At 38.4% G+C, this 24,399-nt stretch overlaps 1 protein-coding gene across 1 annotated transcript in view; it reads right to left on the minus strand.

Annotated features, from left to right (window-relative positions):
• Window positions 1–24,399, minus strand: part of LOC126915130 (zwei Ig domain protein zig-8-like) — a 100,005-nt gene that overhangs the window by 62,945 nt on the left and 12,661 nt on the right. The window contains exon 2 of the mRNA XM_050719564.1: window positions 21,558–21,647. The gene's annotated coding sequence lies outside the window, so the exon portion shown is untranslated. The remainder of the gene's footprint in view (window positions 1–21,557; window positions 21,648–24,399) is intronic.

Raw genomic sequence — 24,399 nt, forward strand, 5'->3', positions numbered from 1 at the left:
TCTAGCTTCTGCGAGCGGAACTGATTTTAAGGAAGTAATTTCAGTTTTGCTTTAACGAAGAGTAGACTCGTGTATTTAGTATTCCACGTGGCACTGTCGTATGCATGTTCGTACGTGGAATATGATATTACGTCGACGATAATATTTTATTCTTGACCAAAGAGTTGTAACCTTTGCTGTATATCGTTCAATTATAACAGATCTTTGAGGTCCATGGAAATAAAATATAAAACCAGAAGCATCGCAACTTGCAAGAAGTTGTTTATGTTTATGTTATGCCATTCGTTTTGTTAAACCATCTTATTCTGGTAGAGTGCATCGATCGATGCATTTTTCGTTGACGATAAATTACGATCATGGAAATTCTCTTATAAATCAGAAACACTGTTTTAACGTCACGAGTTAAGACGAACGAGCAGAACGACCGGAACGAAGTTGTAGCCTCGTTAAGTGTTCGATTTCGATGGACCGATGATACCTACAGAGCTTAATAAGCTTAACGTTGTTATGCAAATGTTACGTTACACAAGTTCCCAAACAATTTAGTATATTGCGCAACACGTGAATGGCTCGGTGTCTACGTACTTGGCGGTTACGTTGCATCGTAATAAGTTTAACATAGTTCGCGTACCCGGCGTTCGGACAAATAGGAAGTTTCGCCTGCTTCCAACCCTTCATAACGGCCTCCGTAGTTTAACCACCAATTTCCGCCCATCAATTTCAACATTTTTTACTTTCCGAAAACTTGTTACCGCACTTCGATGCTTATATATACACATATGTATATGTATTTGGAACGTGCATTTATATTCCAATAATATTCTACTTGAGTGATTGTTGCACGAACGAGAGATGTAGGGTAGCTCTATCAATCCAATGTTTTTTATTCCAACCAACTCGGAATAATTGAGCGACTTCATTCCCTTAGTAAGATTCGTTTGATCGTTCATTGATTCCTCGCCCGTTATCGATAACGATACGTATATATTTTGCTAAAAATCAGAAGAGTGATTATAATTACAATCGGAAAAAGTTTAGGCAACCTTATCTTATTAAATAATCGCGAAACGCGTGATAAGCGGATTCATTGCGCGGAATGAAAGTTAAAAAAACGACGTATCGTAACGCGTGCATTTCAAGGACAAAATTAATAAAGTTGTTTTATATAAACGACAACGAAGGAACGAAGTTTTGATTAGAAAAACCACCAGAGAACTGTCCATTCACAGGTGAATCGTTAAGGAAAGCTTTCTTTCGCTCGTGACACGTTTAACACGTATCTACCTAGGTATATACACAATCGAAGAAATATAAAGTCCACGAGTAACGGACATTCAGAGATATTATTCTTGAAAGTTGGGTGCGTGGATCGAACGAAACATTCGTACGTATATATTGTAATTATCGACGATTATAGATACTTCGGTAGAGTTAACGTACGTAGAAGTATAGTTACCAACGGCAATCTGCATCTTGTCTCACACGATGAAGCAGAGAACAGGAAGAACAGAGGACAGAGGACAGAGGACAGAGGACGAAGGCACGGAGCACGAAGCGGCTCTGGCGACAGATGGCGTTCACCAAGAATGCTCGGATTTCCACGAGCCGTGATATAATCGGTCGACTCGACGAGGCCAAGCCGCAAATACAAAGCAGCTGCGTTTACACGCTTAACTTGCAATCCAACGCGACCCGACCGACGCGGACCGATGCAAAGTGACGCGATGCGACGCGCTAATGCGGACGTCGTTGCAGTAGCTCGCTAAGCGTCGCGTTCTTCAACCCTCGCCAACTTTCATCGACGATTTCACGGTCTCTCTCCTCCCTAACAATCGAATAACCCAGACCAAGATAATACGGAAGAATGAAAAAATGCTTGACATGCCGAGACTTTATGAACCTGGTGCCGCTATATCACAGAGCAGGAATTCCTCTAAACTCGTATAGCCGAGTCAACCAGACGATATGCTAATTTTTCGATTATTATCGGTACTTTGACCTACCTCTACCGATCTTTACTATATTACGTAAATGCCCCTTTAATTATACAACGGTAAATAAATGCAGAGGAAAATATGAATGAATTCATCCCTTGTTCAACTTTGTCCGTTACACGGTGGTTACAATATTGTAATATACATAACAGCGAAAAGCCAAGAATATAAAGGAATATAAAAGGATAAAAGTTGAACATCAGACCTTACGAGCATAAGGATGCAACAAGATAACGATATTTTTCTTATTTCCTTGTTACACCGTCGCTACGTGTCGCAAAAAAATAGAAACAAAAGATGAAAGATAAAAGACCAGCCTGTCGCATTAGAGAAGAAAAAGAAACAAAAGTGTGGAGGAATAGAACCAGATGAAAAGAGGAAGTAGCTCGTTTTCTTTGTAAATGGATTAGGTTACTATTGTCCAGGTGCTCGAAGATAATCCTATGCATACCGTGTCGCGATCCAGCAGTCGCAGCCGGAGTATAAATCCCTCGCCACTCTAAATGCTAATGAAGCTCGCGTGAGCGATACTTTTACATCGTTTTGGGGTAAACCGATGAAACGGATAGTAACCACAACCTATTAGATTCGTCTTTGTACAATTTCTTTTCGCTTCCTTGGCACGCGTTTTCTCGCCAATCTGATTCGTCGACCACGTCGCTCGATCGATAAACTGCACCTTTTCGTTTCGTTGTCAGTGTTGTATTCAATGTAAAAACTTTAAATCAAATACCCCTGATTATACGTTGAAAATTGTTCGATTAAAATTAGTATGCGCGATTGCATGGGAAGCCGTTAGGAATTGATCGAATGTTATCAAAAGTGGGATAAAAGGAGTCGTGATAAATCACGGTCCGACTTGGTCGAACGAAGCGACAGGGAAAGAAACAGGTAACGGGGACAAAACATTGTCGAGTGTTGCCGAAAGTTCGGAGGATAGCGTTGCATACGAACAAAACGCGAGGTTGTGCGGTGCGGTACACAAATGTGAAATCTTTCGAACGATATTGTACCAGATGCTAGATCCGACGATGTTCGATCAGTCGCGTTTTCGCTTGCCTCTATGATATTTTCGAATGCGATTCCACCTACGTTCGTCGATATCGAAGCGCGTGTCGCGCGTGCAAGTGGGATTAACAAAAAACCGAACGCGTTCGTACGTTGTCGCAGTCGACAATGGGGCATACGGGAAATGCAAAACGACCAAAGGCGGGTTTTTAGCAAGCGCACCGAGCAAGAGAAGGAGGAAAAAACGAAGCTCGATGCAACAGGGAAAAGAGGCGAAACGGGGAAATCTAAGCTGGTATTTGGTTGATAGAATCGTCGCAGTTTTTCTCGCGATCCTCGATACCCCGGTTTTTACTGAAATATGCGCCATAAGAGAACTCGATCGATTTCCGTTCCCTCACGGCCGAATATAATCGAAGAATACCGTTTCTGCAAATCACGTTACCGCCAAAATTCCAACGTATATACGCTTTTAATCGACGCTCGACGGACCGAATGCATTGTATATGTACATACGCGATACACGTATCCTCACCGTGCTATCCTGCAGAAACGAAGAAAAATTTGACTTCTAAATACGTACATACTTTTTTAACAGTACCTATTTCGAATCGTAAGGACAACCGATTTTCATTTGCGTACGTTGCGTCTTGTGCACATATTTTCTGATCGTTTGCGATACAGACGAAACTTTCGTTCAGCGAGAACCTAGTCGCTCGCTTTTAAGATTAAATCGAATATACATATGTTACGGCAAAAAGAAACTTTTGAATTTTTCCAAGTTGCCTTCTTCCGTAGGAAGAATATCCGATCCATTATACGCTTATCTCTGGCTACAAATTCCCCGTTGTAAATAGGAGAAAATTTGGTTGATCGTGTCGAAGTAATCGAAGAGGGCTTGGGAAATTGCTTCCGCGAAGGAAGCGCTGATATACCATCACGCAGCGTTCTAACTACTTCCTGCTGTTCAAAGTGCATCGCAGGTTAGAGAATTGTGGAAAGCTGGCCCCTTTATGCTACGACTTGCAACAGCGCGATGAAAAACGAGCGCCGTCTGTATAACGAGTAAGAATTATTTTCAGAGAATACTGGAGGCGAGATATAATGGATTATCCTTTGTTCGCTACTTTAGCTAACTATTTGGGTGTAACTCAAGCGGTTGAATAACGTTTCACTTGAAACATTTCGCATGAGAATTAACGTCAAGATGCGTAAAAGGATTTATAATTACGAGAATACCTGTTAAAATTAAAGCACGTTTTTAGAAGCGAAGCAGAAATGTACAAATTTATTATAAGGGATTGTTTAGGCAATTAGAAAAGAAATCAACTGGATAATAAATTAACATTGGTAGATACCGCCAAACACATATGTATTTCGTCCCGTCTTGATACGATCATCCGCGCGTTTTCATCCTTGAAAAGAAGACCAAGCTTATCTAGAGGTAACTGAAGTCGTGCAAGTGTGACGGTATCGGGCAAATGGCAGACCAGAATCATAACCGATCCTTTTCCGTCGTTGTGGAGTAACTAAAGTGACGGAAAAGCGTATCGATATCGAACAACGAAGGAAGAGAAAGAAGAAAGGGAAGTAACACGAAGAGAAGGAAAGCTCTCCCTGACGTTTATCTTCGTATCTCAGCCGAGAAGTAGAAATCGACAAAGGAAGAGATAGGGGCGAGTAGCGAAGGAAGAAAGAAAGAGAGAAAGAGAGAAAGAGAGAAAGAGAAAGGATGTAGAGAAAGGGAACTACTGTACAGCTTTGATGCAATTTGAAAGACTCATAACTGACGTTCAAAAGAGCAGCAAACATCTGTGTGATACCGCTTGGCCATCGTCCAATAGCCAAGTCTGGTTAAACGAAGCGAATTGTCCGTGGCCGGAGCTACCGGGAGATGGTTTTCCCTTCTCTCGGTCCGCTGCAAGCCCTCTTCTCTTGCTATCTTAAAGGCTCGCACGACCAAATACGACTCGGTTGCTTTTCTCTCGTTTCACCTCGTCGAGCAGCTCGACTCGTCTTACGGACAGACGTGGTCACTCCATTGCTCGAAACTGGCTGAAAGCAAATTCTCTAACAACTTAGCAAATGTTGCGTCCATTCCTTTCTCTCGTTGTCACTTTATTCGCTTTGCTTTTTCTTTCTCACACTTTCTACCATTTGATTGTTTTCGTGAAAGTTATTTGCTTGTCGGGAAACGTTAGTTACCGTTAGAGCTTCGCTTTTGAGCGTTACTGCAATACGCTTAAGAATAAATGAGAAAGCGAAGATTCTTTCATTTATTTACCATCTACGTACTGTGTAATAGCCTCGAGAACAAGAGTCAACGTGAATTTGTTTCTAAGTAAAATCCCAGGATGCTCGGACGAAGTACGATTGAAATACCCTTTGACGACTGGTCGATTCTACTTCCGAGAGGCAACGAATTATTTCACAAACGTTTCGATCGTCCGGCTTAAAATTCTTACGATATTATAAATCTTTTGTTGGAAATTTCGTTAATTTCAATATTTTCTTAAGGTATCGGGGCAAAAGAATAGTGTCGAGGCAGTTTGTCGAAGCGAAGCCTCGATAAGATATCGTTAAAACGGCAACATCGAAATGTCGCCCATCGTGGATCTCTTAAAAAGTTATCCTCGATCAGTAACTGTATAAATTCTTTAAACGCGCCTATATAATATAAAGTATCGCGAGAAAAGCTTTTTCGTCTTTCGTTTAATATGTATATGGCAATAAAGAAAACGTCGTATCGTTGGTAGCGACAGCGAACACAATTTCTAACGGCAAAGGGAAAAAATGCAACTATAGAAATACTAGGTCCGCCCCATTTTATCGAAGCTTCCGTCCGTTACCATTATAGATAAAAGTAGCCGCTGGTAAATTGTTGTTTCGATTGGCCTGTGAGCACCTTCCGTTCCATTATTTTCCGTGGTCGCACTCTGCGGTCTTCTGGCCACTTTATCTCGAATTTTTCTATTCCACCGACCGCGAACACGTCCCCTTTTCTTTGTATAAAAAGACGCATAAAAAGAATAGCTTTCTTGCCCTGTGCCAGAAATCCTCGCAAAAGTTGTAACGTCGCTTTACGTGGGAAATTTTATTTCTATAATTAGAAATTGCTTCGAGAATTCCAAGTTTACATCATCCAAATTTACGTAGTTGTTACGACATGGGACTTCCGAACGATGTACGTTGCGTCTGGTAATAATAATAATTTCACGCCAATTATGTAACTAATTTTGCAACTATATCCTTAAATGAGTCGATAGATTCGATGGATTCGTTGTAAATTGATCAAAAAGGAATAAAGTCGCGACAAAACCTATCAACTGTTAACCGTCTGTTTTAAAAATACGTTTGTACCAACTAAGAAGGGAAACTAATGCAAAAAGCAAGCAACAACGATTTGTTGGAAAAAAGATTAGAATCGACTGTTATTCAATAACATCCATCTCTTTCCTGCACCGCATCTTCGTCATTCGCAAGGTCATCGTAGAAGAAGCGGAAGCAGGAGCTTTCGTACGAGAACGATTGTAAAATCAATGCTCGGTCGTTAGCAGAATTTATGATTCTCGAGTATTTTTCTCATCCGTAGCTCTTTCTTCTTGCGATCTAGCTGGCGTGGCGTGGTGTGGCGAGGCGCGACGCGGAGCATAATTCTGGATGCCGTATACCGCGTTATTCAGAGAAACCTCGTCCTTGTTCGTGCCGGTGAAAAATTAAAGGTCCTGGTTTCGTTTTTTCTCTTCGAGCATTTATCAAGTCCACGGAACCGAAGAAACTGCACGACCTGCAAAACGTAATCTTGAGCGGTTCAAAGACTACCGACGATCCCTTCACCTCGTTTCTGCAGTTTCACCGCTTTCGGGGCATCTTGGCTCTCGCGTCCACTTCCCACACCTTCTTTACCACTAATCCACTCTTTACGATCTCTTTAAGCGTTTCCATCGGATATCGGATTCCCCTTTAATACAATGTCAATAGCGTGTATTCGTACATATATAAACTATTTGCACAATGTATAAGGATACCTTAGCTTAACTAGATAATTGTAGTCGTTGCGAGGCACCAGTTCTAAGTTGCGAGCTAATCGTAGCTGATTCCTCGTAACGCGTTCTGCTTCGTGACAACCGCTGATTATGTTTGCGGTGCTGCTCATAGAATCCCGAGGGTTTGGGTGGGTCTTGGCTCACAATCAGAAGTGCGCTCGGCGATCGCGTGCAAAAATTTTCTAACTAATCGCGTGACCATTCGGCAAAACTGCCGCTCCTGTCCAACCTTCCGACAACTCGTCTATCCGCGGGTCCTGTGAAAACACTGCCATACTAGAACGGCTGTACGCATGGATCGCATAACATTGTATTTCTCAAGATCGACCGATCTCCGAAGAGCCCGAGGACATGCTTATTCTTACGCCGAGCGAAGCGATCGTTCAAAGACCATGCTTCGAAAATGTTCGAACGCACGATGTCTAAAATTGTTGGAAAATAAAAAAAAATATATATATATATAATCGTTGAGCATATAAGATCGATAAAATAACAATGTGTATTCTAAAGTTTAAATATGGTACAACGGTTTACGAGTTCAAAGAAGTTTTCTTTTGTTTCGAACTATTTAAAGGAACATAAATTAAAGAGAGCGCCTCGAAAATATCGAGTCTATTCGGCATAGAAAACTCGTAAAAAGTTATCAACTCGTTATTGGCTTTTCGTTCAAAGTGTAACGAGCTACTCAAACGATGAAGGATTTCTGCCAATCCCTGCAATTTAGAACGTACAAGACGCAAAGTATATATATACTCACTTTACCGTTTGAAAGATAAATACTGCACGAAGAAAGAAAGTTTTTCCCATAACATTCTAATCCCGTTTTAAGCGAATGTAAGAAAATACAGCAGGAGAAATACGGTGGAATTCGCAATAGTTGTAGGAAACTCGGAAGATCGGTGATTAACGAACAGGAATAGGACCTGTGTGTACGAGTGTGTAGTTGCAACAGATTCCGGCAATACTGATTCTAATCGGACGCAGGTGTGCGACAAACAGTTTCTGATCGAGCGTCATTAGTGAAATTATTGGTTCATTAGCGACACGGTGGTGCGTATTCTAGAGTAGAGTCGATGCCAAGGCCGTGGGAGAAGGCCGAAACTCGAAACGATTGCGAGATAGAACTCTCCGCGCATGGAATTTCTCCTGTCCGAAGGATCCTCGGTTCCGTGTTCATCTCTCAGATTTACGACGTTATTACGGGCAATAACCGTTGACCCGTATCTGGCGATGCTCCAGGCCACATTATGTTTGCCGTTGTATCAATATCGTCGCGCGATATTCGGTCTGCACGCTCGTTAGAAACTAGCCTTCGTGCCTAGATTACTCTCGCGACCTCTGTGGCACAACGTCTTCTTTCGATCGACACCTTTAAACTCCTGATATACATCGCACGTATACTCCGTTTCCCCCTCTAATCGTTTTATTAATTAAAATTACTCGTGTATCGGATATACACGGAGCGATAGACCTCGATCGTCTTCTTTCTAAAACTTCTCCATTGGGGGGCAAACCGAATTTCCATAAATTTACTCGCGTTAACAAAATTACTTAAACGACAGTCTACATCGAATCATCGGAAGAACTAAAAACTAGGTGTTCTCGCGAGCGTTTCGAAAATTCACTCGTTCTAGGTACGTACGCCAAGGTCTGTACGTTCGGTCGAACTACCGAAAGAGAATTAGCACGAACGATTCATCGTGCGTGTCGGCCGCTAAAACACAGTTGAAAAATACTATCAGAAGTCAGGGGAAAGATAAGCAAATTGGTTGGCAGAAGCTTCAATGGGAAAAGCAGGCGTACCTGCGCGGACATTGGTCGATGTATGTAATTCAATGTTTTTGTGTACTTGACTCGATAGCCATTTATCGAGGAACGAACTCGTTTTTTATGGAAGCTGTAATCGGGGTCGCGATAACTAGTTTTATATTAACCCGCCTAAAGGCTGGCCGACAGCTCGAAAATCGGGCTAACCAATTACCGTGTAAACGCGTAATGGCCACTTGATAGTCTACCGCGCGAGTCACTCGGTCCCTCGTTTACTACCTTACGTCCTTATTACGGCGAGATCGATACCAGCTTGCACACTCGGTTCAATTATGTTTCTTTCGCTACGAGATTGGAACATTCGAAACAACGCGATTAACGATAACAATGCGAAATAATTTTCTGTAAACGCGGAAAAGAATTTGCGATAATTTCGTTAACTTTCTCCATTCCATTCACGACGCAGATTATTCGGATTTCAGTCTAACGAATATCTTATCTTTCGCAATCTGTATTCGTGGCCACGATTTTCTTCGCCTTCCAACATTATGCGACTCCCGATAATTTACTACAGTTTACCATAGTTAACTCGACATTCAAAGTATTGCGTCGTTCAAACTAACAGCAAATTAGTATTTAAACGAAGTCGGATTGTTGCAACTTCTTCAAGTGCTATTTACTCGGTATTCATCTACCATACATCGCACGTCGAAATGCAAGCTGCCTAATTTAACTGCGAATCGTTTTTCTTAGGGCTCGCGTTTTCTTTGTCGGCTTCTTGGCAATACGTCATCGATCCGTCGCTACTTGATGGAAAATGCAGAACGAGAAGAATCATTTTTTTCATTACTTTCTTATCTGCTTTCCGCCTGAGTCCACGTTTCTGCTTTTTGAACTCGAGACAAATCGTGAGCCATAGAATTATCGCAGAATCTTCGAACTGTCGAATTTTTCAGTTTGCACGAGTACTAAACTAACCATTTCTCAGGAACGACGACTGAAAATAACTGACATTCGATTAGCTCGACAAAGAGTCGAAATTATGACTTTGCTAATACGGATCATTGTTAAAGCTCTTCGAGATACAGAAACGCGTTCATATTTTTACGATTTACGTCAGAAAATCTAATCGCGACAAAATGACTTCTTTCCTCGAACAGTAACGCTGATCGTAAAATTTTGTTACTCGGTTAAATCGCGAAATTCGTCGTTATACATTTTGAATAATTCAACGACGCATAGGCAGTTAATTTTTTGGAAAATTTATATCTAATTGAAAATCGCTAGTCATTTGGCGAACAGATTGAATTCTCTTTCGTACATTTTTGCACTGCTGTCAGCAGTAAGACTGATGATCGATCGCAAGCCAATTAATAGCTTCCACGAGGATCGTTTCACAGGCACGAAACTGGTTTCACCTATATCGACAGATGAAATTTCGTAAGAACAAATTTTGCGGACAACACTCCATTTGGAGAGGGTTCATGCGCGATTTATTTCACATGATTAAATTCGATATTTATTTACATGTTAATTTGAATTGTTTATTCGATCGATAGATGTGAATACGAGATCAAATACGGTGAGATCTACTTGAAATGTTCTGAAAATTCTATGACTTTAACGAGACAAAAGGTGGAGGTGTAAAAATTGTACAGATTAATTTTATTCTTTTTCGTCGGGGAAAGCGAAGAATGTTTCAATGAGATATCCGACCCGAATCTATCGGAATAATTATTAAGTATTCGGATAGTTGAGCAAAAAAAAGAGGGAAATATTCTTCGGATGAAGCGACCATTCATTCGTAGTCTGGCAAAAAATTTTTAATTAAACCGCTGCCGGCTATATCGATATAACATCGGGTTTATAAAAGCAACCAGAGGGCATAGCTCTGTTTCGTCAAAAGAAAAGTTACTGGTGTCCATAACCGTGTCTTATCACGGATCTTTTGTCCGATGAAAAACTGCAAGATTGATGTTCATTAACGCATAAATCCGTCTACAACACGAATTAGTTGTATTCTACTATAACGTGAAATTTTTTCCATAAAAGTATACTATTAATTTATAACAAATAAACTAATAATTTATAATAGTTACGCTATTTATTTATAACAATTTATTATTAATCTAAAACAATTACACCATTAATTTTTGACAATTATACTATTAATTTATAACGATATGTTAATTTACAATAATTATATCGTTCGACTATAATAGCGTAATTATTTTCATCATAAACTGCCATTCAATATAAATTAACACAGTCCTAAACTCAAAGCTAATACCACAGAAGCATGAATTTGAATTGTAAAAGCTATTAAAATTATAAAAATTGTTATTGTATGTTAAACAGTTTAGTACAACGACTCGTATGTTCGTTTCGCAAGTTAGACGAATAATAGTATACATTCTTTTTGTGTAGATCGTTAATTTGAAACTGCGTGTAATCGTTAACTGTGTACCTGCTTGTGCCGCCAAATCGTGCGTCCCCTCTGCCTTTCGCCTTTACTTTGGAAGTTACACAGCGAAACTAAGGTATAAGAAGACATTCAGTCGTCTCATGTCGTACCGATAACATGTATCGTGTTGTGTCAGGTTTGTAACGTATTCTAACCTATTGGTGACGTCGTTCTTTATTACTATCGTTACTGTACCTTTTACTATCGTTTATATCTCGTTAATATCGTTTAATTAATACACATCTATTTAACGATTCATCGAACAGTAAGCAGTTTCCTGAAATTTTTTGTTTGAACTTTTTTCAGTCGTTTATTAAATGATACTGTTACCGGTAGCTTCTATCGTAAGCTTTTGTAATAAAATTTGAGTTTGATTGTATTTTCATTTAATTATCTTATACATCTGTTTTAATTTCGAGTTATTTTTTGTGCAGGTTATTGATCGATAACAGGGATAATATACAAGTAACAGGAATATTAATATATGGACGCAACGACGATTATTGATCGATCCAATGAATTTTCATGGAAATTTGGTAATATTTAATTTATTTTAGCTAAACCTTTTCATTCGAGTATGGATAACGTTTTATATACAATTTATAATTATTTCAAAATATATTTGATACATATTTCATAATAGATAATTTCTTAATTATTTAGAATACTAAGATAAAAATAAATACTATTAAATAAATCATTGTTCTGTTCCAAATATATGAAATCATTCTCTTATTTCAAACGAATTTTCAATGAATTATCTTATTGTTTCAATACGTATCTTAGTAACACATTTAGAGTCAATTATTACATTTCATCGAGTCTTAGTCTTTTTCCAACTAATGCTACTTTTTTTGTAATATTAAAATTTCAGTGATTTATTAAATTAATAAAGTAGAGTCATTATAATCCGAAATGAAGTAATAAAATATAAAATCGGAGAATGTTAGTCGGTTAAATGCAAATTATATAAACTAATTATTTTTTTAGATCAGGATTTTCAGATTTAACCCTTTCCGTGCTCATTGTCAGGATCTCGTTCACGTGCCCAGGTGCTACTTGAATGGGAGAAAGATATCGAGCACGATGATTTAGAATTAAGTAATGTAATAATTTCTCATCGACTGATGTGTTAGTGTATCGTGCACGACGTATTTTCCACATCATGTGTGTGTGTTGTTAGGCCGTGGAATTGCGTCGTTTTCTCTCATTCGTTAAAACTTCAAATATTAAAAATGTCGAGACATATATCGATTCAATTTACGTCTCGATACAATCGCAATTTGTGATAATTAAATGTAACCACGCGATTAAATGTAACCACGCTGTTAATATTGCTGTCAACCGCAATTATAATTCCAAGTTCACTTGCATTTATTTTAATGTAATTTCTTTCGACGTGTTTCATCACGTTTTGCGCAATGGTCACTAGCCTTCGTCAGTCGATTTCAGGAAAATGGTAGGTAAATTAGAGTATGCATGGTGTATGTTAAGCTCGGGTGTCGGAGGCGTCCCGGGACGTCCTCTCTAGTGTAGGACCTTTGCGCTCGAGCGTTTGTGTGAGAACCGTGGAGCGAGTGTGTTGGTGTGACTGTTTTGCCATTTTTTAAATATAGGGCTAGGTAGGATAGATAGCATACTTTCTGGTGTGTCTGTTAATTATAAGTAGGTAGGGCCGGGCAGGTTGGCACAGTCTCTGGTCGGGTAGGCGCGTTTTCGAGTGACCAACCTGTTTCTGGAAATCCAATTTGAAAAATCGATGATGAAACCGGTACGAGTAGAGCATGCTATCGCCTCTGGTGTTGTCCATCGATTTTTCGAATTTCGCGGTCGCGGTCGCGAGTAGACTCGAAACGAACGTTTATCGCTCGAGCACGCACATGCGAATGGACAACGACGCACTGCTGTGATCGTTGGTCAGTCCATCTGCGCTTGAATCAGCTTCCGCGGTTTATATTTTTATTTTACCTTTTATAAGTTATTTTTTATTTTGCGATTAGGAAGACTCGAGCTTAGATTTAAGTTCCAGCGGGCATTGCGCCCGAAGAAAGAAGAGGCTATGAGCCGAAGAGGCCCGGCAAATTGTCATTCAAGAGGGCAACTATTAATGGCTCTCCATCCTCTGGATCATCCAGAGCATGGAAAGTCATTCTTGTTACTACTTCGTCACTATGCTCGCTTTTAGTATCTGTAGTAGTAGTAGTACTTTTTTTGACCGATATATGTCGGTCCATCGTCACCTTGGGCAAATCGCGGTTTTTCTTATTATTGTCGCGAGAGATTAATTACGGATTGAATTAGAGTTGCGTTAAAGTGATAATCGGGTTTGCTTTAGAGTTGCGAATTACGATATCGCGATTGTCTTTTGCAATTTTTATTATGAATTTTTAGAACATTTTAGAAAATTGTACGTATCAGAATTTATCCTGTTTTCTATTGTTTAAAATTAGATTATAAATATGTGAGTTCTTAATTAATTTCATAGTATTGCAAGTAGCAATAACGGAATATTTGAAGTAACTTTTTCATATAGTAAATAGTAATTTTCATTGAATTCGCTTTAAGAGTTAGCGTTGCGATATTATTCCATAGCGATTTCTATTTATTTTTCCTTTTAGCGTTGCGATAATGAATGATCGCGTTTTGTTAAGTAGAGTTGCGTTTACAAAGTGCCCAAACCCTCCGACTGCATTTGTCGGATACTGTTCCTGGATCACACGATACAGCTGCAAGAGCTGAATACGAGTGTGATCGTTCATCGACAACCTCCAAAATGGTTGCACTACGATCCCTCGCTATTAGCGTTGCGTATCGCTTAAATGCGAGTGCGTAGATTTATATTTATTAGTATTGCGTATCGAATTTCGGGAGTTTTCAGAATTTTTTTTTTCTTCTTTTATAAATGATAGATTAATTGATATTGCAAATATAACGAAGCACTCTTCGCGTTTGATTTTGAGAATTTTCTGTTTCATAAATATTAGTAGTAAAGTATCGTTGCGAAACAAGAAGATTCCGTTCCACTCACGGTTTGTTGATCGGGTTTTATATAGAGTGGAAGTCGATCTTATTTTAGTAGCCCTTCTGGCTGCTGCATTGTTTCTTTTTCAGCGCCCCTTATTACTACTTTTATTACTGAAAATACTGCTATAAGATATATTCCTTTGTTAACGTTAACGTTAGCATGACTGCTAAAATGCAGAACTTTATTAGGAATGTAATATATATATATACATACACACTTATGACATTGTGAGTGATTTCATGCATAACAAAGTATTATAATGAAATATCTCGATGTTGCTACAAAGGCTTGACATTATTTTTATTAAATCATTAAATCGATTTATCTTTCAAACTACCTACTAATTTATTTTAAATATCAGTTAAAACTTAATTCATTACTATTGGAATCGATACTAGTGGTTGTTCGTTATTAGATTTTTAGAATTTTTTCGACCACGATATTTTCAATTTTTTAACAGTAATGTAGAATTTTACAAATATTTGAATTTCGTTTGCATCAATCAAATGTTCGTTCGCGATCATCGTTCAGTAATAACAAAAATTCTGCAAAATATGATTTATGTACATATCTCTCGGTTCATTATGTCGAATAGGAAATAACACTAATAAATAACAATAAGATGACAATAAGTAACAATATAATAATAATATAAATAACAAGAAAAACAGATAGAAATAAGAAATAGTAAAAGTTAAAAGACAAAGCAAGCGATTTTATTATAGCAATCGGTTTTTCTCTCATCTTAGTATTCAAATCAAATTTTCAATTTTTAATTGAGTTCAAATTCAATTACTTAAAATTCTTACTTTCAAATTGCCTAGATAAAATTTAATCTGATTGATAATTAGTACCTTATTTTTCATGTATAAAATGTTCTCGTTTCAGAGATATCTGTTTTTCTTTTATTAAGTACTAATCCAGTAAATGAGTTTGTTTCAGATTTATCAATTTACAGAAAATACATTTCAGTTACATATTTGAATATTGCATAGCATCTTAAATATGTATGCTAAATGCCCAAAAGAATGAGAGAAATAAAGGAGGGACAAAATAAAATATAAACAAATGAAAGGAGCTAAATATTACGAAACAATGTTTGGACCTTTCCAATCAGGAAGTAATTATACATATTTTATAGAATTTTACTAACCTTTCGCAGATTGAATTTGTTTCGGAGTCTATTGCGGCATCACGCGAAGAGGACTCGTACTCCATACAATATCTCTCCCCTTTCCCTCTCCCACATTTAGATTATTACGTAGATAGAGTAAGCGGATATTTAAATTTTTACGCAGGTATGATTTATCGTTAGTTAGGCTACTTTGAGGTTGTAATTTAAGTAAGTAGGTAAGGTATAGGTAGTAAATAAATTGATATGGTAGTAAGAAGTATGACATCGTAGTGAAAGTATGGCATCGTAGTGAAAGTATGGCATTGTAGAATGTGTTTATTATGTAGCAGGTAACTCTATGTGACACATATTTCATCTTATTTTCGTGTTCTTTTTGTTTAACTCTTAATCCTAATTAATTAATATATATATATTAATATCAAATATGTATATCAAATATCATATATGTATTTACAATTAGATTAAGGTTTAATTTAATTTTTAGATTTCAGGTTTTCACGAATCCTAGTAAGGTTTCTAGTTTTCGCGTCGGTTTTTCTTAAAAAAAGCTCCTTTCGCTGTTTGTTTTGAACATCGTGCAAACGCATACCGAAAGGAGTATTTATTTGACGATGAATAAATTGTAGATTTTTTTGCGTAAAAGGAGGGTGGATGAGTCGCGGGTAGGGTGGGTCTCCGCTCGCAGCACCTCCTCGCGGTGAGACTCGGGCAATCGGTATTATTTGATATATAATTACTAATTGTATCATTATACAGCAGCAAAGGAATTAACTGTGTAATTGGTATAATTATTAATTATATGGCAAGTAATATAAGCTAATTGGCTACGATCCTGGCTAGATGTTCATATCGATGTATCTATCTAAACCTTTTACAAACATTGACAATACACTTTTTTATTTATGAATTATGGAGGCAAATAATTAGAGGAAACATTAATCCTCTCTATTCCAACATTTTATAAGTCTGTTTTCGATATGCTCTTAGAGAATTTCCACGAGTAAGCAGGTTTAATGTTCAATCTACTATTTCTTTTGCAAAACGTCGCGTGGGTCCGTTTATGTTTCTGAGTATCATGTTCTTCTTTACGGCTTGTACAAGGTAAGAAGCCGCCCATGTGTTGTTCGGTTTGAGGATCACTGTGCCCCCCTGCTTAGGCTGACCTTCTTTCGTTCGTGTAAGGAGGTTCGCTCGCATGCAAGGACATTTTGGCCGATTTTTAATTGTCAATAATTAAAAACAAAGCCGAAAACGCAATTTTTATATTTTTGATTTTCGTCTTATTTCGGCTTCAAGAATTACCTCTTGAATTTCCTGATATCCGTAGCCGAACACCGTGCGTACATAGAGAGTTGTTGTGCAAAGTATGCGCGCATATCCGATACATTTTCAAAGTCGATTTTTTTTTGTTTTTGTAAACTCATATCTACCCTACTAGATAACGCACTAACTTTGCAAGACATCATGTAGATACATCTAGTGATAAAAAAGATTCGAGCAATCAAGAAGAAAGAAGTACCGCAAGAGGATGTGAAATCCTTTGTCTCGACTATCGATCGGAGTTTCATCGATACGGGCAATTTTAGATGCTGTAAACTATTTTAGAACTGACTAGGTGATCGAGGAGGAACGAAGCTTAAACAACGTGACAAATGTAGAAGAAATCGTCGTATCGAGAAGAACTAGATCAAAATAGCAAGACGATTTTAGCTGCTGGCTGTAGTTTCCTTCGCGAGAAGAATAATATATCAGGCCTGTTCGATTTCTCGACATTGCCGTTTCATGGAATTAGATAGGATATCTGGATCGGTGTACGTACGTTCTCTAAACGTATACGTTCATGCGTATGAATCTAGTCAGAAACCGTTTCTACTTTGACGATTCGTTTGGCCTTCCATGAAAGGAGTACAATCAACCATGTGATTTATCGTTGAGGAAGCTCCGCTCGAAGGAACGGTGCGGGCACGCGATGCTCGATCGATACGAGAAAAATGACCGCACGCTGATGCGTTACTCGTTACGGTATTCGACAGCACTTTCCAAGTTGTTTACCCTTGACACTTTCGGCTTTTTTATCGAAATGATTGGCTGAGAAATTCTTCGAATCGACTTTTTCGTTCTTACGTTGTAACAGAGAAACCGTGTATGTATCGTATCGATCTCATTCAAATGCTAAACCAATTTTTGACTGTTTATCAGATTAATTTTTTAACGTGTCCAGTGCTCATATGTCGGACCGGAAATCATTGGAAACTGATTTATAAATTATATCGCTGTTAAATTAATTGTCATGAACGTCCGCTTACGATCGATTTACAAAATAAATTTAGCACAAAAGGAAAATATCAGGGCACGACAACAAAGTTAATATTGTTCGGTTGTTACATAATTACAAATTGAACGATCACGATCTGAAAAGTACTAATTAATTCATGGCCCCGATATAGTGCATGTGAAACGTTAATAATAACATTTAAGATAATTATTCGATTAAAACGAGGCTCGATGCTTGTAATTAATAATGCATTATTCGATGTGCAAATATCTGTCATTATGCGCATTAATCATTCAATTGATGCAACTGACACCGATTTTAACCACAAACGGAGAAAAAGATCGGTATATAGACATACGTATATGTATCTATACATAATTCGAAAACTGGTGCAGTTTGCAAATGTTTGTACATATATGGTTTTTGGATGGAAACGGGAATGATAAAATCGAAGATATATGTACTGACATTCAGAGAGAGACAGAGAGTATAGATTAACGGCAGAGGTGTCGAAAATTTAGACATTATGTGTCTGTATACGGTGTGCAATGTATGTATGGAGTATGTATATGTATAGTATTCCAAACGGATACGCGGATGTATCCGAGATTGCATCTCCTTCTCGTTTCTGCTTGGATAGATGCTCTCGTAAATTCATACCCCATTCGCTCCGTTTCGTTATCTTTTTAGATATTTCCGTCTGATTTTCTTCGCGTCTCTTGTGAAATAAAAAAAGCAACTGATATAGCTGAAACTTGGTCAAAGTGTAAAAGAATTCGGTGAGTTTAACTTGGAAACAAATAATTGCGGAACAATTTGATTCGCCGAAACACCCACCAAACAATGACAAATGTATTCTGGTAGAATTTTAAACGGTAATTAACGCCTCAACGAGTAGTATTCTAGTTACTTGATAACGCGGCCTGATAAGAGAAAAAGGTACAGTGGAAAGAGAAAATAAAACGGTAGTTGTCGATAGAATTTATTAATGGATGTTGAGAGGAAAGAACTCTCGATGGATTTCGATGTTAGCCACAGAATATAGAACGGAATATTTAATCGTGCAACGTTTCGATATGGCGGCAGAACCGATTAAACGAGAAATACTTTAAATCTTGACAAATGAAACGACTTAGCTCTGATTATATCGCTATCTGACGATTTAATTCTAATTTCGAAAATTTATTAACTTTCAAATATCGTGGAGATGAGAAAATTACACTTGTATTTCGATTTAATTAATCTCGTTAAACTTCACGCCGCTTGGGAAAGTACAAGAAACTTGCCCGATCTTTCAAAACAGCATGTAGACAGCGTTTAAATACACCGTTCCGGAATAACAGTCGATCTAATTACCAATGTTTCACGATTTGTTGATACTGCGTCGTAATTTCGAACGCATATCGACGCGAATTCTTCTACTAGTAGTAGAAAGTAGGACTTTCTACAATAAAGGATTAAACAAATTATCTTGAGAAAGTAGCATTTCGTGGTTACGAGACTCGATAGGTTCGAGCGAAAGATAGGTATCCCCTATTCTAGAATCGAAGATACTTCGTACGCGTAATGTGTCCTAACGCTGCTTCGTTGCATCGGAAACGACACGTTAAATCATTTTCAAGCAGAGGATCCTTAGCCAAGGGGTTCGACCGCTAAAATCGCTAAACAAGAGATTCTGTTTAGCCATTAATCGCTTCTTAGCGATTATTATTATAACACCGTGCCCCGCCAATAGTGGAGTATGCAACAGACTTCGAACAAAGTTGGACTTTCACATAATAGGTCGCCGGTAAATTTCCTGGTAATTTACAGGGAGAAAACAGGAGGCCATTAATAACCGTTGTAGACGAGCGAATACCGTAATTTCAGTTTTGGTATGCAAGGCTCGCCTGGTAAATATTTGAACGTGACGCGATATGGTAAAATCCGTAAATGTAAAAGTGGCAACCGGCGAGCCAAGGCCGATTGTACGCGGACATTTTGTTTCCAACAGAGCCGAAACGAAAGTACGTCTAAATCTTTTAACGAGCCTGCCGAGTAGCAACTCGGAGATCGACTGACTCGCTCTGGTATGAACGGTAACACCCTCCTTTTCGTACGCTCCGCTTATAAGTCGGAACTTCTCAGTTCCGTGTTTTAAGTGTAATAATATACGGTTTGTAGGAATTTCGCGTATTTAAGACTCCCAGGTAGCAGTTTGCCGTGTACGAGTTACTTCAGCTTTATCGTTTTAACTTGTTAAAATGGTTTACTGGATAATTCGATACGTAAGGAGATACTTGTTCTATGCTCTCAAGTTAATTTCAAGAAATTGTTTGCTGATATCTAATCGGTTGAGCACCGATAGGAATAAAAATAAAGAAACGATTAAATGTTGGAGTAATCTAATTAATAACAATTACTTTTTTTTATTTCTTTACTCGCGTGTTATGACGCGACACTCGCTTTTTTTCGATTTTGCGCTGAACACATCTAACATTTGAAAAAGCGGTTCTCGATTTAATGTTTCTAGAAAGATACTTTCGAAACAAACATTTGTAACGATCTTGCCAAGCTCTAAAAATTAACTCTGTGAAAACAGTATATATTCCTTGGTCGTGAAGGCTGTGAAAGCAGCGGTCCTTGAGGTCTTGACACGGTCGTATGGAGGAGCGGCTTCGTTGCGAGAGGAAGTTCGGTATGGGGGTGCAGATTTATGCGCTCGCTCGACCAACATCGAGCTCGTCTTTCCTATGTAAATACCGAGCCATCTTGTTTACGCGAAGCTAGAGAGAATATCGCTAGGCAAAGACCGTATTTACCGGATTTCCATGCTCTCTATGCGCAGTCGTCGGAAGAAGGTGCTTGGGCTTGAATCAGACCGCATTCGTTGAAATAACGCGCTTACTCTCTCTCTCTCTCTCCTCTCTCTCTCTCTCTCTCTTTGGATACCCGATGTTTGCGGATTATTTTGAAAGACGACGTATCTTACGATTCGACAAAAATCGACGTTCTCTTCTGCCGTTTTGTGAATGATCGTTGAAATTATAACTCAGCTTGTTTTTAAATTCACCAAACGGATCGTTGGCTTACCATTGATTCCTGAACATTATGATAACTGTATCTCTTTATTTGATATAGAAACGAATGGAACACGTTCATTCAACAGCGAAAACGTCTATAAGTTGTTTCCTCGAGTGGCAGTTACTTTATTATAAAAAACTCTTGTCATAGAAAGTTAGTCACTTGACTATGCAAAGTTCAAGTTTTCATTAGGATGTTAAAATTTATGAGGTTTAGAGCTTCTGCATGTAATACATGTAGTACCGGGGCCAGAAGGCCTAAGGTATCGGCCGAACTGTAAACAATGTACCGTTGGGTCCTTTAAGTGGACAGTTTACGTGAAAAGGCTGCGTGACCTTGATCACGGGGTTTTCGGGATACCTGTTCCGAAGAACGGGAAAAGGTAGAGTGGGCAGAGCGTGGAGAGTGGGCAGAGCGTGTGGAGCGTGCGGAGTGGACAGAGTTTTTGATTGGGAAGCAGAAAGCTGCATGCGAGAATAGAACGACCCATTTGGATACTACATACATATTTTTGAATATATTTGTTCGTGCCATAGTATCAAAAACGACGGTACGGTTATGACATCTATCGTCATATTTGAGAATAAAACTAGGTTTACGTCGTCTAGTTCGTAAGTTGCGTTTGAACGTATGAAATTTTTTACTGCGCGAAAAATTAGACGGAAGATAATGGAAATATTAGTCAATGTGATGATACGAATATCCAAGGATATTCTGGAAGAAAATGTTACGGCTAATGGATTACAACATGAACTATATTACACAAGCTGTTTAACTTACGCCAGTTATAAATGAAGCAACTTCTCAGGAGTCAGTTTGGGCAAGATAGCGAATTCCGTGCTGCTGAAGTAACTTCTTCTGAACGCCACTCTGAAAAGCAAACGAACAGTGAAAGATGATCCCACCGTTAACTCTGACAGTAAACAGATTTCAAGCGAATCGATGATAGGAGAAATAATTTGGCCAGTACTTTCGCGAATATTTTAATCGATAACTTTAAAATTCGAACTTTCAAAACTCAATACGTCAAAAACCTAGTGTCAAACGTACGACAAGCGACGACACGAGCGATAGGTACTTTTTAATATCTATCGATAAGTTTGGAAACGGTCGGGAAAACTCGTAAATTCGTACTCGAACGTTACGTAATAAAAAATTACATTCCTTGTTCGAGATACGAAAAAATATCGACTTCGGTGATTTGTTAGCCGATGTAAGTACGCATAAGACTTCTTTCGGCTTCCCTACTCCGTTATTTTCAAGAAACGGACCATTTTGAAATGAGTTCCGCAACGGAGTTACAGTAGAACATCTGATCTTTGCGGATTCTATCGGTGAAAATAACTTTATGAAATTGCGTTCTTTCTCGATTTGACGATTCGTTTCAAATATTTATTCGCGCGTTCAACGTGCAAGTTGTTTCGGATGTAACGAGGAATATCGGGAGCTTGGCGATCACCGTGACGCACGATTCGGATGTTTTTACGTAATCTATTCATAAAAATGTTTGGTTGGTAAAGCGATCGCATAAACGCAATTTCCATTTAAATACGAAGGAACAGAAAATAATATGTATTTCATTAGCGATGGTTAGTAGGAATCCCGGTATTCGTCCTATGCAAGAGAAGTTAAACCAGGGGCGAAACAAAACGTGTACCAGCGTTCGTTATCGTTAATTTAGCGAGCATAAACATCGAAGAACGGTGCTACGCTCTCGTTAAACCGGTGAAACTTTTTCGCTGTAATGTTTCTCCGCGAATGGAAACCAAACAGAAGTCGAGGAAAAACAATGACCGCGTTCGCGTATTTGAGCGAGTCGTTGCTGAAACTATTCCTGCGTGCATACGTACAACGTACATATACTATATCAACCGAGTTAAAATGCAAATACCACGTGTTGCGGATGACAGCAGTCTTGATATACGATATAATATACGACTTTAAATTTTACTTATCGTATTTTGATTAAACCAAACATCGCTTGCATCAACATTATTTCATTTGCAAATAGATAGAAAATCATATTTGACATAACTACATTTTATTTCACCGACAATAAGTAGATCTTGGAGGATTATTAAATTTTTATTTCTACGCTTAACGCGTAACTCGAAAGTGCCGCCAATTCGATTAAATATCACACACGTTTTAATTACTTTTTCAATCTCTCCGGTATAATCACAAAAATAGGTTGAATCGTCCAAGAGCTCTATCTACTTCACCTGTATTTTTAATAAATTTTATGCGGCTGTAGGTCTCTTTAGGAACGCCGCGTGTCGGAGAAGAAACGTGAAATAGAGAAAAGAGGGTGAAAACGAATGAAATGGAAAGAAGAATCAATACGAAGAGAAAATATTACCGAATCAGGTGTGGCTGAAATTCGAGTAGCAAATAATGCGGAAGATGGACGTATCGTTTCCTTTTCTTTCTGAGCGAGTATATTAACGCATCGGAATTCAAAGCACGCAAACGCGGTCTCCGCCAAATGAAACGAATCCGCTAAAAAACAATCGTACCGCTGAACAAGGATGCCCGGCAAAAAGAGCAGAGATAGACGAGAAACGACAACCGCTGAAATATCCTGTTCAACGAAACGTTAATAGCCACGCGGATGCTAAGGGGAGAATGAAATTGTCCCATTTCTACGAAATGAACTTTTCACCAGGTCAAATCATGTATTAATTTCGCGGTCGATCTCCGTGGAACGCTAACTTGTTTTATTCGTCTTTTGTCACAGATTTCAACGTGGACTTGATCATTTCGCGAATTACTTGTCGAGCGTCGTATAGCAAAAAAATGATAAAGAAAATCGTATTACTAGCCTTTGCGGTAATTACTGTTTATCTCTTTCCGTCTTTGAAATATACAAATGCAAATTTAAGTGGAAAACATAACCGTTTTAATATCTACTATACACTAGGTTATAAATCCGCTATAGACTAATAATATCAATAGGTAATTACCACTGTTTAGTAATTCCTAATATCTCGTAGAATATTTATTTATCGGATCGTAGCTACTATCTTTCGATATCTCGATAAAGTAACTACATAAATATTCGTTTCGAAATAAATTTTCGTTCACACTAGAGTATATCGCAAAATAAAACGAGCCGGGGTTGAGAAACGATCATGCGAGAAAACGCAGGGAAGGAGTGGGAAAGACGTAGATAAAATATCCTCCCCGATGAAGCGTTAATACTAGCATTGATACTAAGGCACGAATTAAACGATGGCGCCTGTTTCATCTCCGAGCGGAAATTAATTTCGCTCATCTCGCTAGCTGCCAGCCCGAGTACAGATTGAGCGCATTTTAACGAGAACGCTACGTTCCGTTTTACGTTCCTTCTCGACAGATTAACGGTAACGAAGGACGCGGACTATTCTCCCATTTGCCTTTGCATTTTGTGACCAGATAACGGTCACGTACCATTCTGTGTATTCTCTTATCGTAATTTTACGTTTTGCACGAATTAACGACAACTCGAAAGGTCACTCCGTATACGCGAAATCAAATATAATATAACTTTCAACAACTTTTAGAAAAAGTCATTTTCAGAGATGTGTTGTTTCGTACTGAAAGCGAGTACAGTTTCTCTTATATAACTAATCTTCCGTTGACA

Source organism: Bombus affinis, chromosome 4 (genome assembly GCF_024516045.1).
Source record: "Bombus affinis isolate iyBomAffi1 chromosome 4, iyBomAffi1.2, whole genome shotgun sequence".
In the NCBI taxonomy this organism is placed as follows: domain Eukaryota; kingdom Metazoa; phylum Arthropoda; class Insecta; order Hymenoptera; family Apidae; genus Bombus; species Bombus affinis.